Here is a 24,128-nt window from a genome sequence, read left to right on the forward strand (position 1 = left end):
TATACCTGCTCCTATTCCCCTTTTCTGTGGCCCTCTTCTGTGTTCACAATTATTTTTTCTTTAATTTTTCCCCACTTATCTAGTGATTCACCTCTCCTTGATCAATCTGAACCAGTAACTTTAACTCATGATTCACTCTCTATTATTTGACCTACCCAATATTAGAAGAAACAGAAGTCATCCAGTGGCCTGGCTTTATATGATGAATACACTAGTCATTCATTTAAAAACAGCCAACTGCCAAGTTGTTCTAATTCAATGGTCTTAGAACATGGTTTTGCTTTTTTTTTTTCTCTAAAAAAATAGATATTCAGTGAAGAATAGAGATTCTCCAGTAGTTTGATAGATATCCAGATACCATTCCTAATAAAATTTTCCATCTATGAAAATTGAACTATTCCTGGGTTTTCTCTGTCATTCTATTGTCATGAGCAACCTTCTCACCCACACCTACCATCATGGTGCCCCAATCTCCAGGCCCAAACTCCACTTCTTCCTAACACAATTCTGGCCCAGGATCTGCTATGACTCTGTGTTATTGGACCCAGTTCTATGGTGCTCTAGACATACCCCTGCCCCTTAATCTGCTTGCTGATAATATGCAAATGAACAACACTCTACAGCTTCTAGTAATTGAACTCATAGTAGGTACCAAATTCTGGGCTAAAATGTTTCCATACTCTTTCTCAGTTAATCCTCATAGGTACCATTTTTATTCCTATTTTACAGATTAGAAAACTCAGAGAGTTTAACACCCTATGAGGAAAGTATTACAGTTCCTTCCATTTAACAAATTACAAAGTTGAGGCCTAAAAAGGCTAAGTAATTTGCTTGAGTTCATGGGAATGAGGTAATGTGACCGAGAGTGGTGATATGGGGAGTGGGAGCTACTTTAGATAAAATCATCAGGGAAGACTCTCCTAGGACATGATATTAGTCAGAGTTCTCCAAATAAACAAGCCAATACAGGAGATAGATAGATAGATAGATAGATAGATAGATAGATAGATAGATAGATATAGATAGATAGATAGATGAAAGATGAAGAGTGAAAGATTTATTATAAGGTATTGACTCGTGTGATTATGAAGGCTGAGAAATCTCACCATCTGCCTTGTGCAAGCTGGAGACCCAAGAAAGCCAATGGTATAGTTCAAAGCCTGAGAGCCAGAGAGCGAGTCCAAGTCTGAAGGCCTGAAACCAGGAGCCAAGGATCAGGAGAAGATCCATGTCCTAGCTCCAGTAGGCAGGTGAAGACTGAATTTCTCTGCCTTTGCAATCCACTCAGGCCCTCAAAGGATTAGATGAGCAGCACCCACACTGGGGAGGGCCATCTGCCTCACTTAGTCCACCGATTTCAAATGCTAATCTCTTCCAGAAACACTCTCACAGACACAGCCAGAAATAATGTTTAACCAGATATCTGGGTATCCTACAGTCCAGTCAAGTTGACACATAATATTAACTATCACAAGTCCACCCCTTGTCAATCTGGCAGCATACACATCTTCAGCCATACTTAATCTCCGAATAAAGACAATAACAAAGTCATAACTCCACCTAACGTGATCAACCTATCCTGCGTACAACCCAAAACTTTCTAACCTCTTCCTCAGAAGAAGAGGGAAAGTCCTTGAGTGATGTTGACTCTTCTCCTTGATTTCTCCTAACTTAAATACTATGATGCAAAATTAACAGTACTTAAATACTATGATATAAAATCAATACATCTTATGTTACACGATAAGGGAATAAGAGAGGAAAATAAACGAAGATACTTGATACACACACGTATTCATAACTAACTAAGGAGGAAATGCTCATTATAATAACAGCCCTCATTTCGGTGACTGGTCACAGGGTATTTATAACTACCTGCTTCCGCTACTCACTCCATATCCTCCGTGCCTTCAGTAAGCACCAAGCAAAGTAACAACCAGAAGCACCGCTCAAAGTTCTGTCCCCTGAGAGGATTTCCCTTCACCACTGTCCTTCAGGGATGTCCCAGAAAGGGGTTGTAGTGCTGCAGCTCTCCACTTTCTGCTGCTGCCAGCATATCATGCAAAACCATCTATATAACAGGCCTGAGTCTCCTCTCTTCCTCTGTGAACCGATCTTAGGGAACTCCCCATGAGGCCTCAGGTACAGTCTGGGGAGAGAGAAGCCAGTGCAGCAGGAGTGGGGACCATGGGCATTTGGGCCACTTCTTCATGCAACTTACTTGTGTCTTCAGAGCCTGCTCTGGCCTGATCAGAGACACTCAACTTCCATTTGAGGATGGAGTGCTGCTGTACGGCTTGGTGGGTCAGACAACACCCAGTTCATGATGGGCAGCTCAGGCTGCCTGGTAACTTGGTGGCCCATGGCTAAATGTTCAGTCTCTACTAAGACCCAGGAGCAGGTCAACAACTGTTTTTCAAAAGGAGAGTAATTATCTACAGAGAATGGCAGGGTTTTGCTCTAAAGGGCCCCCACTATGATTCTCCTATAGCGGCTGCTAAATGCCCCAAAGAGCATCCCTATCTGCCACTGACACTTCAAGGACCACTGGATCTGCTGGATCATATGGCCCAAGCAGCTTGCATAGCAGCCTGGATCAGTGGCAGAGTCTTCTCTCGTTCCGGGTCCCACTTCAAAACTAGCAGCTTTTCAGATCACTCAGTAAATGGGCCACAGTAACACACCCCAGATGAGGACTATGCCGTCTCCAAAATCCGAAGAGACCCACTAGGTGCTGTGCCTCTTTTTCACTTGTAGGAGGGGCCAGATGCAACAACTTATCCTTCACCTTAGAAGGGATATCGCGACATGCCCCACACCACTGGACCCCTAGAAATTTCACTGAAAAAATTCGTCTGAATTTTTGTCAGATTTATTTCCCACCCTCTGGCATGCAAATGTCTTACTAATAAGTTTAGAGTAGTTGTTGCTCCTTGCTCACTAGGTCCAATCAACATAATGTCCTCAATTTAATGGACCAGTATGATATCTTGTGGAAGAGAAAGGTGATACAGATTCACCCAAATTAAATTAAGATGTATGGCTGGAGAATTGATATACCCCTGAGGTAGGACAGTGAAGGTATATTGCTGACCTTGCCAGCTGAAAGTAAACTGCTTTTGGTGGACCTTATGGACAAGGGTGGAGAAAAAGGCATCTGCCAGATCAATAGCTGCATACCAGGCCAAAGGGAAGGTGTTAATTTGCTCAAGCAATGAAACTTCATCTGGTAAAGCAGCTACAATTGGCATCACCACCTGGTTAAGTTTACAGCAATCCACTGTCATTCCTCAAGTTTCATCTGCCTTCTGCACAGGCCAAATTGGTGAATTTAATGGAGAGGTAGTGGGAATTAACACCCTTGCATCCTTCAAGTCCTTGATGGGGGCACTAATCTCGGCAATCCCTCCAAGTATTGCTTTCAGCTTACTTTTTTCCTAGATAGGGGGAGTTTTTAGTTTTTAGTTTTAGTGGCACATGGCCTTTCCCACCATCATAGCTCTCACTCCACAGGTCAGGGAACCAATGTGGGAATTCCGCCAGCCTCTGAGTATATCTATTCCAATTATGTATTGTGGAACTAGGGAAATGACCCTAGTTCAGGTCATTTCCCACTGTGGGAAGGACCTGAGCTAAAAATCCATTGGTCTCCTGAACTTCATCAGTCCCTATTCTGACTAGGACCACAATAAACTTTTTGGGTCTCCTGGAATTAGTGTCAGTTGAGAGCCAATGTCCAAAGGTCCTGAAAGGTCTGATTATTTCCTTTCCTCCAATGCACAGTTACCTTGGTAAAAGGCCATAGGTCCTTTTGGGGAAGGCTAGGAGAAAGGTTAACACAATAAATTTTTGGTAGTGTACTGGGGTCCTTCCTTGCCTTAGTCAGTTTGGGCTGCTATAACAAGAATACTGCAGACTGGGTGGCTTAAACAACAAACATCTATTTCTCACAATTCTGGAGTCTAGGAAGTCCAAGATTAAGGTGTCAGAAAATCCTGTGCCTCCTGAGGCATTCCAGCGGTTTGCAGATGGCTGTCTTCTCTCTGTAACCTCACATGCTGAAGAGCAGAGAGAGGGAGCAAACTATCTTGTATCTCGTCTTGTAAGGACACTAATCCCATTCATGAAGGCTAATTATCTTCCAAAGGCCCCATCTCAAAATACCATTACATTAGAGATTAGGGTTCAACATACAAATTTGAGTGGGACAGAAACATTCAGTCCATAGCATTCCTCAAGGGAACCCAGCCTCTGCTTCATTCAAGAGGCTTTGGGTCTGTAAACTGGCTCAAGTCTGGGATGTGATTAAAGGGCCATGACACTGTTCAGGTTAGATTTCAGTTCACTTGACCTAGAACTTTCTTGCTTATAAAAAAAGAATTTAGTAGGCGTCCTATCTATTGATTTCTAGAAACACCATGATCAACACCATAGCCAACTCCATAGGTCTGCATGAGTCAGTCTATTCCGATTGCTGCTTTGATTCTACTACTCATTACAGTGACCACGCTCACCTTGCCGTTGGTCTTGAGTGCCGCCACTTGGCCCCAGTCACCATGGGATCCAATAAATCCCATTGCATTTCAGTTTCCCAGTTCAGTGACTACAGTTCTCACTGTGAGGACTGGCCTGCAGAGAACAATCACAGGGCTATTTAAGGATGTCAGGGTTCCCCTCACAAATTGATTTCTCATGGTATTGGTGAAAGGTATGTCTTCTGGATTCTCCCAGTATGGGTGAGTGGGTCTTAAATGACAAATCCACTCTAACATTTCAGTATCCCTAAGCCTTTCAATCCCTTCCTCTATTTTAAACCAAGGCAAGGGGGCTTCCCTGGTGGCGCAGTGGTTGAGAGTCTGCCTGCCAATGCAGGGGACACGGGTTCGAGCCCTGGTCTTGGAAGATCCCACATGCCGCGGAGCGACTAAGCCCGTGCGCCACAACTACTGAGCCTGCGCGTCTGGAGCCTGTGCTCCGCAACGGGAGAGGCCGCGACAGTGAGAGGCCCACGCACCGCGATGAAGAGTGGCCCCCGCTCGCCGCAACTGGAGAAAGCCCTCGCACAGAAACGAAGACCCAACACAGCCAAAAATAAATAAATTATTTAAAAAAAAAAAAAAACAACCAAGGCAAATTGGGCATTTTCAATTCATTCACTTGGGCCACTTTTTCACCTATGTTTCAGCCAACCAACCAAACTTTCTAACTTCCTGAGCTATAACATTAATTGCAGAGTCTCTGCTTAGTGGTCCATATCAATAATTTCAGTCTGATGCAACCTTGTGTTCCTTTCTCCATTATCCCACATTCTTAGTATCCATTCTAACACATGTTCTCTGGGTTTCTATTGGTATAAATCAGAAAACTCAAGTAGTTCTTTTGGACTACAGCGTAGTCCTAACATTTAGGGGCCTGCTGGGACCCAAGTCTAGTTACAGGTCTAGAAGCAAAGCAGGTGGTAGGGGTGGGTCCTGAGGAGAAGCAACATTGTCTTGCATGGCAGCTGCTTCAGGAGAGGCCTTTACAAATTCTCAGGCAACACAGGGTTAACCCCCTCAGACGGGAGTAGGAAGGCCAATACCACTGGGGGCGGGGATGCCGTTGCCAGGGGGGATGAGGACAGCACTTCTACTGGGGGCGAGGAGGTTACTCCCACCGGGGTGGGCAGATCACTTATACTGGGAGTGGGGAGATCTCTTCCACTGGCAAAGGGGACTAATCAGAATCTAGGAGCTCAGTGTCTCCAGCTTCAATAGGGTCTCTCCCAGCTTCATCAGTGTTTTCCCGCATGTCCCCATCCCAGCTTAGAGGATCCAATTCTTTCCCGATCAATGCCCTTACTTTTATGGTAGACACCTTGCAAGGGTGGAAGTTCAACGTACGTTGGAATTCAGCCAGTCACAGGATGAGATTCTGCATTTGATTTTCAGCAATCTCAGCTCTGCATCTCTAAGGGTCTCATAAAGGCACGCAGAGAAGCTTTCGGGTCATTGGTACAGCATTTGAGCTGGGAATTCAAATCCCTGAGCTCATCCTCTTCTTTTACCACTTTGTCCAAAGACATTAGGAGCTGCCCACCAACGTCATTATATTTGTTAGTTTTCCAAAAATGTTTAAAAGCATTACATACACAGTCATTCAGCTCTTTGCTTCTTATAAGTTGTTGATTAGGAGTAGCAGGTGCAGGTATTTGCATACCTCTATTACGAAGTCCACTCCATTAACTACCAGTGTTTTCTTTACTATTGGAAATAAAGTCATTAGGGTCTTTAAATCTAAATAGATGAGAAGGCCAATTTCAGAAACCCCAGAACCAACTCAGAAAACTCATCCATAAAATGCTATTCCCCTAGAACCATTCAGTACCCAAATCTGTATTAGTCAGGGTTCACCAGAGAAAGGAAACCAACAGGAGATATATATATATATATATATATATATAAAATATAAATATGTTTATATAAATATATAAATATTATATTAATATAATATTTATAATATATTATATACTATAATAATATAAATATATAAGTATATTTATATGTTTATATTTTTATATATATATATATTTATTTATTTATTATCAGGACTTCCCTGGTGGTCCAGTGGTTAAGACTCTGCACATCCATCACAGGAGGCATGGGTTCGATCCCTGGTTGGGGAACTAAGATCCCACATGCCGTGCAGCACGACCAGAAAAAAAAAAAAAGAAAACAACAACAACAACAAAAAGATTTATTATAAAGTATTGGCTTATAGAATTATGGAGGCTGAGAAATCTCACAATGTACCACCTGCAAGCTGGAGACTCAGGGAAGCCAGTGGTACTATAGTTCAACGACCAGGGAAGCAGAGATTCTAGTCTGAGTCTGAAGGCCTGAGAACCAGAGCACCAAAGGCAGGAGGAGCCTGATGTCTCAGCTCCAGTGGTCAGGAAGAGAGTAAATTAATCCTTTATGGCCTTTTTATTCTATTCAGGCTCTCAATGGACTGCATGATACCCACTCACATTGGGGAGGGCAATTGACTTTACTCAGTCAGTCAATTCAGATGCTAATTTCTTTGGGAAAACCCTCATATATACACCCAGAAATAATGTTTAGCCAGATATCTGGGCATCCTATGGTCCAGTCAAGTTGACACATAAAATTAACCATCACAGAGTGATTTCACGGAAACCTAATGAGAAGAAGCCAGGACTGGAATGCTGTGAAGGAAGAAGAGCATTCCCAGCAGAGGGAACAAGTGCCAAAGCCCTGAGATCAGTACGTTTTAGAAAAGGAAAGGCCACTGTGGCTGGCATGTAGTGCTTGAGTAGAATGATGGGCAAGATGAAGTTGTAAGGCAGGCTGTAGCCAGATGATGTAGGGTCTTACTGGGCGTCATAAGAGCTTGGGTTTTCTTCTAAGGACAACGGGGAAATGTTAAAGAGTTGAAGATGGGAAGTGATACTGATACAATGTGATGTACATTTAAGAAATATGACTGGCTACTGTAAGGAGAATGGACTGCGGGTGTGTTAGAAGTGGTGGCAGAGAGAGCAGTCAGGAGGTTTTGCAGGAACACAGGTGAGACGTGCTGGTGATGAGAACTGTGATGGGAGCAGGGAAGGGAGCGATTCAAGGTATGTTTTAGAGGGAGAGTCAACATGATCTGCTGTTGGACTGAAGGAGAGTGATAAGGAAATTAAAGAGATTATTTATGATTTACTATGGTTTTGGCCTGACATAGCGACTTGTGAGAGTCAATGGTTAAATTTTCAGGAATTCTGTAAGCCAGTTGTTAAACATAGCCATTATTAAAAATTAAATTATATAAATTTATAATTAAATTATATTAAATTTTTAAAAGGTAATAAACTCTCAAAATTCATCACTTCCTAATTGTGTTATTTCTACTACATGTTTACTTATCTAGGATCTTGAAGTCATCTATGGCTACATATCTGTTTGGTGGAAAGAGTACGTAATGATGAGCTATTGCACATCTTTTCTACATTCAGTGACATCACATTGGTAGCTTGAAATCAACCACGGTCAGAGTATTTACACCATGGAAATCATAAATTCTGTAATCAGATCTTGACTTGCTGTTTTGTTGATTGTCTAAACTTACGAAAATAATGGGGAAAATGTTAGTAATGCCAATTAGACTTAAAAGTGTGTTGCATCTGTAGTATTGAATTATGAATAGCACAAAATATTGAGAAAATAGTCTTCCAGCATCCAGAAGTATTATCTGATGCAGCACTTCTTCTTTCAATCTAGAGACTAAGCATTACCCAAAAACAATAGTTAAATTGTTGCACTGGAGGAGAAAAAAAATCTAGCTGTTTTGTTTCGTTTTGTTTTCATTTTCGTTTTCTACCGGGCAGGGGCACATAAGGAAGATTAGGTCAGGTATAGACAAATTTTTAAAAATATTTATTTTCTCCATGTCTGACTGTAATGTGTTAGTGAATTTGCAGACACACTACAAGCAATTTGTAATCGACCCCTTTGGGCCACAGGGATCCTTTAAGCATGTTGAAGTCTGGGTCTTGTCATGCGCAGATATGTTAGAGGCTCTGTGTGAGCTAAATTGCAAGGTCCATGGGGGCAGGGAGATTTGTCTGTCCACCGATGTATCTTGAGAACTTTGAACAGCTCCCAATACACACTAGGCATTTAATAAATATGTGTTGAATTTTTTAATTGTGATAGTGAAACTTTATATGAAAAAGTGCCTCCAAACAGAAGTTTAGAGACTCAGCTGAGGATTTTAAGAAGCAGTCATGCTGGGTAACAGCAAGAAAAAAATTAACACAATGTATGTGACTATTTTTTTCATGGTTGAGAAGAGATCTAAATAGGAAAATAATGCCAATACTAATCTGAATATACCAGAATTAACTTTATTTCCTTTACTTTCTCTCCTTGCTCTCGTCTTACATCTCCAAAAGGATTCGGTAAAGTTTGAGGGTTTCACTTGGGTATTTTAACAAAAGCTGGCGTTATAGCACGATTGTTTTTCCAAAAAACCTGTTCAAAAGACTAACAGGCACTTCAAAGTTCTTTGAGAGAAAGAACGCTCATGGAGATTTTTAAACATATACTAGCCCTTTATTTCCAAGTCCCACCTGAAAACTCCACCAAGATTTGTCTTTCCAGGGCTTGAAAAGCAATGAAGAAGAATTTCTGTATCTTAACAAATTGTGGAGATGATTGTTACAGCAAATCATTTCTCAACCACTGTCCACATTGGCCAATGAATAGCATTCTTGAGTTCTCTAGCGAGCAGAGCCAAACAAGTGACTTCAGACTTGAGTATCCCAGGAGTGATTTTGGCCTGACTCTGACTTTCCCAGAGGCAAAATTATCCTCATACAGAATACATCACCAATCCCAATGATGACTCTCTTTCCAGGTTTTAAGAAGGGTCTGAAAAAGAAAAGCCCTATGCCATCTTCCAAAATCCACTCGCATTCGTAGCACTGGGCCTTATGCTCATTCATTACAAAGTGTCCTGGGCTCAGGGGTCTCAAGGGTCTCCCTTAATACTTTTTTTTAGTAGGCAAGTAGATTATAATGATTTCGATGACTCTCCAAATTAAAAATATACAGGGATTTGTACAAAAAGAAAAAATATGACTTTTCCCTTGACTTTTTTTTTTTAAAGGACACATAAACAAGTCCTTTTTGAAGCAGATTTAAACTCTATGCCTAGGAGAAAGAAACAACTTAGTCATTCCTGGGAAAATAAAATCAGTAGCTTAAGTGAAAAAATTATTAAACCAGTTTTATAGCATCAGTATGTAAAACTATAACTGGTCAACAGACTAAAATGTGAGGGTGACATTTTGGGGAGAGTGTCATATAGACATTAACAAAAGCTTTCACAGAAATGTGTTGTTCAGTGTTAGAATATTTAGCTGTGTGATGTTGCCACAGTGCTTTGTGTGAAGTGTACTGTGTGTGAGATGGGTAAGACAATCACAGCACCCCTGTGCTGCCCCAGAGTCAAATCCACATTTTGCTCTCTCCAAAGTGCTTTCTTTCTTTGGGCAAGCTTGGCCTTGCGCCCTCTTGACACAATAAAGAGTGAGCTATAAACCATGGGTGCCCTAGGTTAAGATGGTGTTCAGTCAGCTGGAATTGTCTTCAAGTTTGAGACAGTGTACCATATAGCATAGTTATGTGCTCATGTTTCTTCCTACATTTGAGAAGACCTGAGACAGTATTGACCTTGAGAATATATGTATCCTAATATAGGAGGATTTAAATTCTAGGACCTCTCCTTAAAAACTTCAGGTGCAGTACGTATGGACTTGTGTGTGTGTGTGTGTGTGTGTGTGTGTGTGCGTGCACCTGTACCTGTGTGCATAGCTACTATATAACCCACAGAATAAAAGGTATAGTAATTGAGTCATAGGGTATCACATTAGTTGGTTAATAAAGATTACAACAAACGCCCCACATAGAATAACACATTTCCAAAGTATTATTATTATTGCCATTGCTGTTGTTGACAATAGCAAGAGGCAACATTTACTGAGTACAAATTATGTGCCAGACAAGCCATTATGTGTTGGCTTGCTTAATTCTCACAAGAAACTTATGAGCTATATGTGATTATCAGTGAAAGAGAGAGGAGGAAAATGAGGCTGAGAGGTGAAATAACTTGTCCAAGGTCAGAACTAGAAAAAGATGAAGCTGGGCTTCAAGTCTGATGTTTGGCTTCTACAAAGCCTTTTTTTTTTTTTTTATGCTAAAATAAAATGAATTCATTAGGAACAAAATTTATTCTTTCTTTGATGATTTTTTAAAAGCCCTATTGTACCAGTGCCTCTGAATCACCAAATTTGGTCACAAATTACCACATACAGTAAACATATAAAAAATAGAAAGCATTAGGATTTCCAATCCTGAGAATTACAAATGAGTAAACTTCTACTGGATGCTTATGAATGCAGCAACACAAGCGAACAGAAATAGTACTTTTGAGGTGGAATTTATAAACGGCATCACATTTATAGCTAATTTAAAAATAGTTTTTATACACCAAGTAAAGTAGTAAGCCCTGTATTCATCAATTTATAGTAAGTGATTCTCCACAAAAGATAAATGTTCCAGAAGGAAAATCTACCACTACTTTATTTATTTATTTATTTATTTAACATTTTATTGGAGTATAATTTCTTTACAATGGTGTGTCAGTTTCTGCTTTATAACAAAGTGAATCAGCTATACATATACATATATCCCCACATCTCCTCCCTCTTGCGTGTCCCTCCCACCCTCCCTATCCCACCCCTCTAGGTGGTCACAAAGCACCAAGCTGATCTCCTTGTGCTATGTGGCTGCTTCCCACTAGCTATCTGTTTTATATTTGGTAGTGTATATATGTCCATGCCACTCTCTCTCTTCGTCCCAGCTTCCCCTTCCCATTCCCCGTATGCTCAAGTCCATTCTCTACGTCTGCGTCTTTATTCCTGTCCTGTCCCTAGGTTCATCAGAACCTTTTTTTAAATTTAGATTCCATATATATGTGTTAGCATACGGTATTTGTTTTTCTCTCTCTGACTTACTTCACTCTGTATGACAGACTCTAGGGCCATCCACCTCACTACAAATAACTCAATTTCATTTCTTTTTATGGCTGAGTAATATTCCATTGTATATATGTGCCACATCTTCTTTATCCATTCATCTGTCATTGGACACTTAGGTTGCTTCCATGTACTGGCTACTGTAAATAGTGCTGCAATGAATATTATGGTACATGACTATTTTGGAATTATGGTTTTCTCAGGGTATATGCCCAGTAGTGGGATTGCTGGGTCGTATGGTAGTTCTATTTTTAGTTTTTTAAGGAACCTCCATAATGTGCTCCATAGTGGCTGTATCAATTTACATTCCCACCAACAGTGCAGGAGGGTTCCCTTTTCTCCATACCCTCTCCAGCATTTATTGTTTGTAGATTTTTTGATGATGGCCATTCTGACTGGTGTAAGGTGATACCTCATTGTAGTTTTGATTTGCATTTCTCTAATGATTAGTGATGTTGAGCATCCTTTCAAGTGTTTGTTGCCAATCTGTGTATCTTCTTTGGAGAAATATCTATTTGGGTCTTCTGCCCATTTTTGGACTGGGTTGTTGGTTTTTTTGATATTGAGCTGCATGAGCTGCTTGTAAATATTGGAGATTAATCTTTTGTCAGTTGCTTCATTTGCAAATATTTTCTCCCATTCTGAGGGTGGTTTTTTTGCCTTGTTTATGGTCTCCTTTGCTGTGTAACAGCTTTTAAGCTTCATTAGGTCCCATTTGTTCATTTTTGTTTTTATTTCCATTTCTCTAGGAGATGGGTCAAAAAGGATCTTGCTCTGATTTATGTCATAGAGTGTTCTGCCTATGTTTTCTGTGTTCTGAACTAGTTTTATAGTGTCTGGCCTTACACTTAGGTCTTTAATCCATTTTGAGTTTGTTTTTGTGTATGGCATTAGGGAGTGTTCTAATTTCATTCTTTTACATGTAGCTGTCCAGTTTTCCCAGCACCACTTAATGAAGAGCGTGTCTTTTCTCCATTGTATATTCTTGCCTCCTTTATCAAAAATAAGGTGACCATAGGTGTGTGGGTTTATCTCTGGGCTTTCTATCCTGTTCCATTGATCTGTGTTTCGGTTTTTGTGCCAGTACCATACTGTCTTGATTACTGTAGCTTTGTAGTAGAGTCTGAAGTCCGGGAACCTGATTCCTCCAGCTCCGTTTTTCTGTCTCTAGATTGTTTTGGCTATTCAGGGTCTTTTGTGTTTCCATACAAATTGTGAAATTTTTTGTTCTAGTTCTGTCAAAATGCCATTGGTGGTTTAATAGGGATTGCATTCAATCTGTAGATTGCTTTGGGTAGTATAGTCATTTTCACAAGGTTGATTCTTCCAATCCAAGAACATAGTATATCTCTCCATCTGTTTGTATCATCTTTAATTTCATTTATAAGTGTCTTATAGTTTTCTGCATATAGGTCTTTTACCTCCTTAGGTAGGTTTATTCCTAGATATTTTATTCTTTTTGTTGCAATGGTAAATGGGAGTGTTTCCTTAATTTCTCTTTCAGATTTTCATCATTAGTGTAGAGGAATGCAAGAGATTTCTGTGCATTAATTTTGTATCCTGCTACTTTACCAAATTCATTGATTAGCTCTAGTAGTTTTCTGGTAGCATCTTTAGGATTCTCTATGTATAGTATCATGTCATCTGCAAATAGTTACAGTTTTACTTCTTCTTTTTTGATTTGGATTCCTTTTATTTTTTTTTTTCTTGTCTGATTGCTGTGGCTAAAACTTCCAAAACTTTGTTGAATAATAGTGGTGAGAGTGGGCAACTTTGTCTTGTTCCTGACATTAGAGAAAATGATATCAGTTTTTCACCATTCGGAACGATGTTGGCTGTGGGTTTGTCATATATGGCATTTATTATGTTGAGGTAAGTTCCCTCTATGCCTACTTTCAGGAGAGTTTTTATCATAAATGGGTGTTGAATTTTGTCGAAAGCTTTTTCTGCATCTATTGAGATGATCATATGGTTTTTCTCCTTCAGTTTGTTAATATGGTGTATCACATTGATTGATTTGCGTATATTGAAGAATCCTCACATTCCTGGAATAAACCCCGCTTGATAATGGTGTGTGATCCTTTTAATGTGCTGTTGGATTCTGTTTGCTAGTATTTTGTTGCGGATTTTTGCATCTATGTTCATCAGTGATATTGGCCTGTAGGTTTCTTTTTTTGTGACATCTTTCTCTGGTTTTAGTATCAGGGTGACGGTGGCCTCGTAGAATGAGTTGGGAAGTATTCCTTTCTCTGCTATATTTTGGAAGAGTTTGAGAAGGATAGGTGTTAACTCTTCTCTAAATGTTTGATAGAATTCGCCTGTGAAGCCATCTGGTCCTGGGCTTTTGTTTGTTGGAAGATTTTAAATCACTGTCTCAATTTCAATGCTTGTGATGGGTCTGTTTGTATTTTCTATTTCTTCCTGGTTCAGTCTTGAAAGGTTGTGCTTTTCTAAGAATCTGTCCATTTCTTCCAGGTTGTCCATTTTATTGGCATAGAGTTGCTTGTAGTAGTCTCTCATGATCCTTTGTATTTCTGCAGTGCCAGGTGTTACTTCTCCTTTTTCATTTCTAATTCTCTTGATTTGACTCTTCTCCCTTTTTTTCTTGATGAGTCTGGCTAATGGTTTATCAATTTTGTTTATCTTCTCAAAGAACCAGCTTTTAGTTTTATTGATCTTTGCTATTGTTTCTTTCATTTCTTTTTCATTTATTTCTGCTCTGATCTTTATGATTTCTTTCCTTCTGCTGACTGGGTTTTTTTTGTTCTTCTTCCTCTAATTGCTTTAGGTGTAAGATTAGGTTGTTTAATTGAGATTTGTCTTGTTTCTTGAGGAAGGATTGTATTGCTATAAACTTCCCTCTTAAAACTGCTTTTGCTGCATCCCATAGGTTTTGAGTCATCGTGTTTTCATAGTCATTTGTTTCTAAGTATTTTTTGATTTCCTCTTTGATTTCTTCAGTGATCTCTTGGTTATTTGTAGCGTATTGTTTAGCCTCCAAGTGTTTGTATTTTTTACAGTTTTTTTCCTGTAATTGATATCTAGTCTCATAGCGTTTTGGTCGGAAAAGATACTTGATATGATTTCAATTTTCTTAAATTTACCAAGGCTTGATTTCTGACCCAATATATGATCTATCCTGGAGAATGTACCATGAGCACTTGAGAAGAAGGTATATTCTGTTGTTTTTGGTTGGAATGTCCTATACATATCAATTAAGTCCATCTTGTCTAATGTGTCATTTAAAGCTTGTGTTTCCTTATTTATTTTCACTTTGGATGTTCTGTCCATTGGTGAAAGTGGGGTGTTAAAATCCCCTACTATGATTGTTTTAGTGTCGATTTCCCCTTTTATGGCTGCTAGCATTTGCCTTAGGTATTGAGGTGCTCCTATGTGGGGTGCATAAATATTTACAATTGTTATATATTCTTCTTGGAGTGATCCCTTGATCATATGTAGTGTCCTTCTTTGTCTCTTGTAATAGTCTTTACTTTAAAGTCTATTTTGTCTAATATGAGAATTGCTACTCCAGCTTTCTTTTGATTTCCATTTGCATGGATTATCATTTTCCATCCCCTCACTTTCAGTCTGTATGTGTCCTTAGGTCTGAAGTGGGTCTCATAGACAGCATATTTATGGGTCTTGTTTTTGTATCCATTCAGCCAGTCTATGTCTCTTGGTTGGAGCATTTAATCCATTTACCTTTAAGGTAGTTATCGATATGTTTGGTAATGTTCCTATTACCATTTTCATAATTGTTTTGGGTTTGTTACTGTAGGTCTTTTCCTTCTCTTGTGTTTCCTGCCTAGAGAAGTTCCTTTAGCATTTGCTGTAAAGCTGGTTTGGTGGTGCTGAATTCTCTTAACTTTTGCTTGTCTGTAAAGCTTTTAATTTCTCCATCAACTCTGAATGAGATCCTTGCTGGGTAGAGTAATCTTGGTTGTACGTTTTTCCCTTTCATCACTTTAAATATGTCCTGCCACTCCTTTCTAGCTTGCAGAGTTTCTGCTGAAAGATCAGCTGTTAACCTTATGGGGATTCCCTTGTATGTAATTTGTTGTGTTGCCCTTGCTGCTTTTAATATTTTTTCTTTGTATTTAATTCTTGAAAATTTGATTAATATGTGTCTTGGCATGTTTCTCCTTGGATTTATCCTGTATGGGACTCTCTGCGCTTCCTGGACTTGATTGATTATTTCCTTTCCCATATAAGGGAAGTTTTCACTTACAATCTCTTCAAGTATTTTCTCAGTCCCTTTTTCTTTCTCGTCTTCTCCTGGACCCCTATAATTCGAATGTTGTTACATTTATGGTTGTCCCAGAGGTCTCTGAGGCTGTCCTCAAGTCTTTTCATTCTTTTTTCTTTATTCTGCTCTGCAGAAGTTATTTCCACTATTTTATCTTCCAGGTCACTTATCCGTTCTTCTGCCTCAGTTATTCTGCTGTTGATTCCTTCTAGAGAATTTTAAATTTCATTTATTGTGTTGTTCATCATTGGCTGTTTGCTCTTCAGTTCTTCTAGTTCCTTGTTAAACATTTCTTGTATTTTCTCCATTCTATTTCCAAGATTTTGGATCATCTTTATTATCATTACTCTGAATTCTTTTTCAGGTAGACTGCCTATTTCCTCTTCATTTGTTTGGTCTGTGGGTTTTTACATTGCTCTTTCATCTGCTGTGTGTTTCTCTGTCTTCTCATCTTGCTTAACTTACTGTGTTTGGGGTCTCCTTTTCGCAGGCTGCAGGTTCGTAGTTACCATTGTTTTTGCCGTCTGCCCCCAGTGGGTAAAGTTGGTTCAGTTGGTTGTGTAGGCTTCCTGGTGGAGGTGACTGGTGCCTGTGTTCTGGTGGATGAGGCTGGATCTTGTCTTTCTTGTGGGCAGAACCGTGTCCGGTGGTGTGTTTTGGGGTGTCTGTGACCTTATTTTGATATTAGGCAGCCTCTCTGCTAATGGGCGGAGTTGTATTCCTGTCTTGCTAGTTGTTTGGCATGGGGTGTCTAGCACTGTAGCTTGCGGTTGTTGAGTGGAGCTGGGTCTTAGCATGGAGTTGGAGATCTCTGCGAGAGCTTTCACCATTTGATATTACTTGGAGCTGGGAGGTCTCTGGTGGACCAATGTCCTGAACTCGGCTCTCCCACCTCAGAGGCACAGGCCTGACACGCAGCTGGAGCACCAAGACCCTGTCAGTCACACGGCATATCAGCGTGCACTTGACCAGCTGTGTGCACTGAGGCACAAGGGGCCTCTCTGTCTTTGCGGGGAGTCGTGGTCCAAGGCTGGGGTCTGCATCGATGGTCAGTGCCAATTGTGTCTCTGTGGGACATCATGAGAACAGCTGAATGACATGGTACAGGTTTCTTAACCTCTCTGCAGCTCTGCTTTCTCACCTTCCCTGCAGGGATGAAGAGAGCAGCAGAGGAGTCTTTACTTTTCTCCCCGCCCTGGGTCCTTGGAAAACTGGACGGGCATTCAACCTCTACCAGTACTTTAAAATACAAGATAGCTTGATGGTGTTCTAATTGCAAACCTTAAACAGGAATAACGCTTGATGGGGAACAGAGAGAATTTCTGATTTAAAAAAAAAATTCAGGCATTTGCGTGGGGCACCCAGCAGGTCTGAGTGTGTAATAATACAGAGGAGAATGGTAATTGCACTAAGATCAGCCAGTAATGAAAGGACAGACACAGCATTTTGTCCACTGTGATTCCTGTAAAGTCTTCATTTATTTTCAAGACATTTCTGAATGCAAATGTCACCTAAGAGCACAACTGAGAGAATCTCATAAGATAAAGTAAGCTTTTTTAAAAAGAAAAAATTCACCATGTTACAATCCGTTGGGTTCATGTGTTCACTTCATGTACACACAGTTTTAGAAAGTCATGCTTGAAACAAGGTGGAATTGAGTTGAAATATTATAGAATATGAGATGCCAAAAACATAAAACCAGAAGTAGAGGAACTATAGCTTGCTTCAACCCCTCAATTTTTCACTTACCTAAACTCTACAAAGCAGCACATCACGTTGGTCTATTTTTTAATCATCACACAAGCCTACAGTGTTCATATTTACCTCACAAAGTCAGTTCTAAAGCATTCAACAGGATTACTCACTGTCTTGATTTTATTCAGAACGATTTAGGGTTTCCTCCCCATCAGTGCCCAAAACAAAAACACAAACTAGGCAGTATCTTATTTTATTTACTCCACGATAGCATAAACCTAGGCCATTCCACCTAATTAGAATCTGGGGAAGAAGGCTGGTGACTCCTCAAAGTAAGGCTGAGACACACAAAGCCGCAGAGATAACCTGACATTCAGCGAATAAAAAGAAGGGTAGTTGGAGAATGGAAAAGGAGACAGGGCCAGACCAATGCAGGTCCGTAAGAAGTAGCCCATATTAACTTATGGGTTGTTATCCACAGATAAGATCTTTGAGTCCCTCCCTTAACAGAAATTCACGTAATAGAATTCCAAACCACAAAATAAAATCTATTCATTATCTTATAATCCTTGGCCATTTCTCTTTATGAAGTGAAGCTCTTACTTCATTATATAAATATTAAGATGTATTCTAAACTCCAAAAAGTTCTCTTAGATACAATATAGACATGTATTTTAAATACTACTTTTTAGGTTGAATCAATCAAGTATTAAGAGTTTAAAGTTACTTGAGCTTATGGCCAGTAAATTAAGAGAGATCATGACTTCACATGCTTCACTTTGACATTTATCATGTCATTTATTAAAATATCCCTTATGATGTGGAGAAATTAAGACCCTCATATAGTTCTGGAGGGAGTGAATGATGCAGCCATTTTGGAAAGCAGTCTGGCAGTTCAGTTACCCTATGACCCAGCAATTCAACTCCTAGGTGCACACCCGAGAGAACTGGAAGCATTTGTCTACACAAAAACTTGTACATGAGATGTGACCTTCAAGGTGGTGGAGGAGTAAGACGTGGAGATCACCTTCCTCCCTACAGATACATCAAAAATACATCTACAAGTGGAACAACTCCTACAGAACACCAACTGAATGTTGGCAGAAGACCTCAGAATTCCCAAAAGATGCCTGAGGGCGACTTACAAGCAGAGGTGGGGCCAAAACCAAAGCTGAACCCCAGGAGCTGAGTGAACAAAGAAGAGAAAGGGAAATCTCTCCCAGCAGCCTCAGAAGCAGCAGCTTAAATCCCCACAATCAACTTGATGTACCCTGCATCTGTGGAATATCTGAAGAGACAACAAATCGTCCCAAAATTGAGGCGGTGGACTTTAGGAACAACTGTAGACTTGGGGTTTGCTGTCTGTGACTGATTTGTTTCTGATATTTATGTTTATCTTAATTTAGTTTTTTGTGCTTGTTATCATTCATGGATTTGTTTATTGCTTTGGTTGCTCTCTCTTTTTTTTAATTCTTAATTTTTATGTTAATAATTTTTTAAAATATTTTAATTTTTTTAAGTTATTTTTTTCTCCCTTTTCTTCTGAGCTGTGGGGCTGACAGAGTCTTGGTGCTCCGGCCTGGTGTCAGGCCTGAGCCTCTGAGGTGCGAGAGCCAAGTTCAGGACATTGGACCACCAGAGACCTCCCAGCCCCACGTAAGATCAATCGGCAAGAGCTCTCCCAGAAATGTCTGTCTCAATGCTAAGACCCAGCTACACTCAATGACGTTCAAGCTCCAGTGCTGGACACCATATGCCAAACAACTAGCAAGACAGGAACACAACCCCGCCCGTTAACAGAGAGGCTGCCTACAATCATAATAAGGTCACAGACACCCCAAAACACACCACCAGACATGGTCCTACCCACCAGAAAGACAAGATCCAGCCTCATCCATCAGAACACAGGCATCAGTCGCCTCCACCAGGAAGCCTACACACCCAACTGAAACAACCTTACCCACTGGGGGCAGACACCAAGAACAACGGGAACTATGAACCTGCAGCCTGCGAAAAGGAGACCCCAAACACAGTAAGTTAGGCAAAATGAGAAGACAGAGAAACACACAGCAGATGAAGAAGCGAAGTAAAAACCCACCAGACCAAACAAATGAAGAGGAAATAGGCAGTCTACCTGAAAAAGAATACAGAGTAATGATAGTAAAGATGATCCAAAATCTTGGAAATAGAATGGAGAAAATACAAGAAACGTTGAACAAGGAACTAGAAGAACTAAAGAGCAAACAAACAATGATGAACAGCATAATAAATGAAATTTAAAATTCTCTAGAAGGCATCAATAGCAGAATAACTGAGGCAGAAGAACAGACAAGTGACCTGGAAGATAAAATAGTGGAAATAACTACTGCAGAGCAGAATAAAGAGAAAAGAATTAAAAGACTTGAGGACAGCATCAGAGACCTCTGGGACAACATTAAATGCACCAACATTCGAATTTTAGGGGTCTCAGAAGATGAAGAGAAAAAGAAAGAGACTGAGAAAATATTTGAAGAGATTGTAGTTGAAAACTTCCCTAATATGGGAATGGAAATAGTCAGTCAAGCCCAGGAAGCACAGAGAGTCCCATACAGGATAAATCCAAGGAGAAACATGCCAAGACACATATTAATCAAACTATCAAAAATTAAATGCAAAGAAAAAATATTAAAAGCAGCAAGGGCAACACAACAAATTACATACAAGGGAATCCCCCTAAGGTTAACAGCTGATCTTTCAGCAGAAACTCTGCAAGCTAGAAGGGAGTGGCAGGACATATTTAAAGTGATGAAAGGGAAAAACCTACAACCAAGATTACTCTACCCAGCAAGGAACTCATTCAGAGTTGACGGAGAAATTAAATGCTGTACAGACAAGCAAAAGTTAAGAGATTTCAGCACCACCAAACCAGCTTTACAGCAAATGCTAAAGGAACTTCTCCAGGCAGGAAACTCAAGAGAAGGAAAAGACCTACAGTAACAAACCCAAAACAATTAAGAAAATGGTAATAGGAACATACATATGGATAATTACCTTAAATGTAAGTGGATTAAATGCTCCAAACAAAAGACATAGAGTGGGTGAAAGGATATAAAAACAAGACCCAGATAAATGCTGTCTACAAGAGACCCACTTCCGACCTAGGGACACATACAGACTGAAAGTGAAGGGATGGAAAAAGATAATCTATGCAAATGTAAATCAAAAGAGAGCTGGAGTAGCAATTCTCATATCAGACAAAATAGACTTTAAAATAAATACTATTACAAGAGACAAAGAAGGACACTACATATGATCAAGGGATCAATCCAAGAAGAAGATATAACATTTGTAATATTTATGCACCCAATGTAGGAGCACCTCAATACATATGGCAAATGCTAGCAGCCATAAAAGGGGAAATCGACAGAAACAAAATAATAGTAGGGGACATAAACACCCCACTTTCACCAATGGACCGTTCATCCAAAATGGAACTAAGTAAGGAAACACAAGCTTCAAATGAAACACTACACAAGATGGACTTAATTGATATTTATAGGACATTCCAACCAAAAACAATAGAATATACTTTCTTCTCAAGTGCTCATGGAACATTCTCCAGGATAGATCATATATTGGGTCAGAAATCAAGCCTTGGTAAATTTAAGAAAATTGAAATCGTATCAAGTATCTTTTCCGACCAAAACACTATGAGACTAGATATCAATTACAGGAAAAAAACTGTAAAAAATACAAACACTTGGAGGCTAAACAATATGCTACTAAATAACCAAGAGATCACTGAAGAAATCAAAGAGGAAATCAAAAAATACTTAGAAACAAATGACAATGAAAACACGATGACCCAAAACCTATGGGATGCAGCAAAACAGTTCTAAGAGGGAAGTTTATAGCAATACAATCCTACCTCAAGAAACAAGAAAAATCTCAAATAAACAACCTAATCTTACACCTAAAGCAATTAGAGAAAGAAGAATAACAACAACCAAAAATAAAAACCCCAAAGTTAGCAGAAGAAAAGAAATCATAAAGATCAGATCAGAAATAAATGAAAAAGAAATGAAAGAAACAATAACAAAGATCAATAAAACTAAAAGCTGGTTCTTGGAGAATATAAACGAAATTGATAAACCATTAGCAAGACTCATCAGGAAAAAAAGGGAGAAGACTCAAATCAAGAGAATTAGAAATGAAAAAGGAGAAATAACACCTGACACTGCAGAAATACAAAGGATCATGAGAAATTACTAAAGCAACTCTATGCCAATAAAATGGACAACCTGGAAGAAATGGACAGATTCTTAGAAAAGCACAACCTTCCAAGACTGAACCAGGAAGAAATAGAAAATACAAACAGACCCATCACAAGCACTGAAATTGAGACAGTGATTAAAAATCTTCCAACAGGGCTTCCCTGGCAGCACAGTGGTTGAGAATCTGCCTGCCAATGCAGGGGACACGGGTTCGAGCCCTGGTCTGGGAAGATCCCACACGCCGCGGAGCAACTGGGCCCGTGAGCCACAATTACTGAGCCTGCGCGTCTGGAGCTTGTGCTCCGCAGCAGGAGAGGCCGCGATAGTGAGAGGCCCGCGCACCGCGATGAAGATGAAGAGTGGCCCCCACTTGCCGTAACTGGAGAAAGCCCTCGCACAGAAACGAAGACCCAACATAGCCATAAATAAATAAATTAATTAATTAAAAAAATGGAAAAAAAATACTGCATTATACCATTGTGGCAATTAATAAACTGATTTATAAAAAAAAAAAAAAATCTTCCAACAAACAAAAGCCCAGGACCAGATGGCTTCACAGGCGAATTCTATCCAATATTTAGAGAACAGCTAACACCCATCCTTCTCAAACTCTTCCAAAATATAGCAGAGGGAGGAACAATCCTCAACTCATTCTACGAGGCCACCGTCACCCTGATACCAAAACCAGACAAAGATGTCACAAAAAAAGAAACCTACAGTCCAATATCACTGATGAACATAGATGCAAAAATCCGCAACAAAATACTAGCAAACAGAATCCAACAGCACATTAAAAGGATCATACACCATGATTAAGTGGGGTTTGTCCCAGGAATGCTAGGATTCTTCAATATATGCAAATCAATCAATGGGATACACCATATTAACAAACTGAAGGAGAAAAACCATATGATCATCTCAATAGATGCAGAAAAAGTTTTTGACAAAATTCAACACCCATTCATGATAAAAACTCTACAGAAAGTAGGTATAGAGGGAACCTACCTCAACATAATAAAGGCCATAAATGACAAACCCACAGCCAACATTGTTCTCAATGGTGAAAAACTGAACCCATTTCCACTAAGATCAGGAATAAGACAAGGTTGCCCCCTCTCACCACTATTATTCAACATAGTTCTGGAAGTTTTAGCCATGGCAATCAGAGAAGAAAAAGAAATAAAAGGAATCCAAATCGGAAAAGAAGAAGTGAAACTGTCACTGTTTGCAGATGATATGATACTATACAAAGAGAATTCTAAAGATGCTACCAGAAAACTACTAGAGCTAATCAATGAATTTGGTAAAGTAGCAGGATACAAAATTAATGCACAGAAATCCCTTGCATTCCTATACACTAACGTCAAAAAATCTGAAAGAGAAAATGAGGAAACACTCCCATTTACCATTGCAATAAAAAGAATAAAATACCTAGGGATAAACCTCCCTAAGGAAGCAAAAGACCTCTATGTAGAAAACTATAAGACACTTAAAAATGGAATTAAAGATGATACAAACAAATGGAGAGATATACCATGTCCTTGGATTGGAAGAATCAACATTGTGAAAATGACTCTACTACCCAAAGCAATCTACAGATTCAATGCAATCCCTATCAAACTACCAATGGCATTTTCCCAAGAACTAGAACAAAAAATTTCACAATTTGTATGGAAACACAAGAGGCCCCTAATAGCCAAAGCAATCTTGTGAAAGAAAAGCGGAGCTGGAGGGATCAGGCTCCCGGACTTCTGACTCTACTACAAAGCTACAGTAATCAAGACAGTGTGGTACTGGCACAAAAACAGAAATATAGATCAATGGAACAGGATAGAAAGCCCAGAGATAAACCCATGCACATATGATCACCTCATCTTTGCTAAAGGAGGCAAGAATATACAATGGAGAAAAGACACACTCTTCAATAAGTGGTGCTGGGAAAACTGGACAGCTACATGTAAAAGAATGAAATTAGAACACTTCCTAACACCAAACACAAAAATAAACTCAAAATGGATTAAAGACCTAAGTGTAAGGCCAGACACTATAAAACTCTTAGAGGAAAACATAGGCAGAACCCTCTATGACAAAAATCACAGCAAGATCCTTTTTGACCCATCTCCTAGAGAAATGGAAATAAAAAGAAAAGTAAACAAATGGGACCTAATGAAACTTAAAAGCTTTTCTACAGCAAAGGAAACCACAAACAAGAAAAAACGACAACCCTCAGAATGGGAGAAAATATTTGCAAAGGAAGCAACTGACAAAGGATTAATCTTCAAAATTTACAAGCAGCTCATGCAGCTCAATATCAAAAGAACAAACAACCCAATCCAAAAATGGGCAG

General features: G+C 39.6%; 1 protein-coding gene and 1 long non-coding RNA gene across 2 annotated transcripts in view; both read right to left on the reverse strand.

Annotated features, from left to right (window-relative positions):
- LOC309640513 (uncharacterized protein) overlaps nucleotides 1-24,128 on the reverse strand; it is a gene marked incomplete at its 5' end in the record, with an annotated part of 63,948 nt that overhangs the window by 20,251 nt on the left and 19,569 nt on the right. The window lies entirely within an intron of this gene.
- LOC309640729 lies at nucleotides 9,933-23,378 on the reverse strand. Its single transcript, XR_014252364.1, has 2 exons — nucleotides 22,313-23,378; nucleotides 9,933-21,937 (listed from the first exon to the last, which is right to left on the reverse strand). It is a non-coding gene; the product is annotated as an uncharacterized lncRNA (long non-coding RNA).

Source organism: Balaenoptera physalus (genome assembly GCF_965194825.1).
Source record: "Balaenoptera physalus genome assembly, chromosome: 13".
Classification (NCBI taxonomy): Eukaryota; Metazoa; Chordata; class Mammalia; order Artiodactyla; family Balaenopteridae; genus Balaenoptera; species Balaenoptera physalus.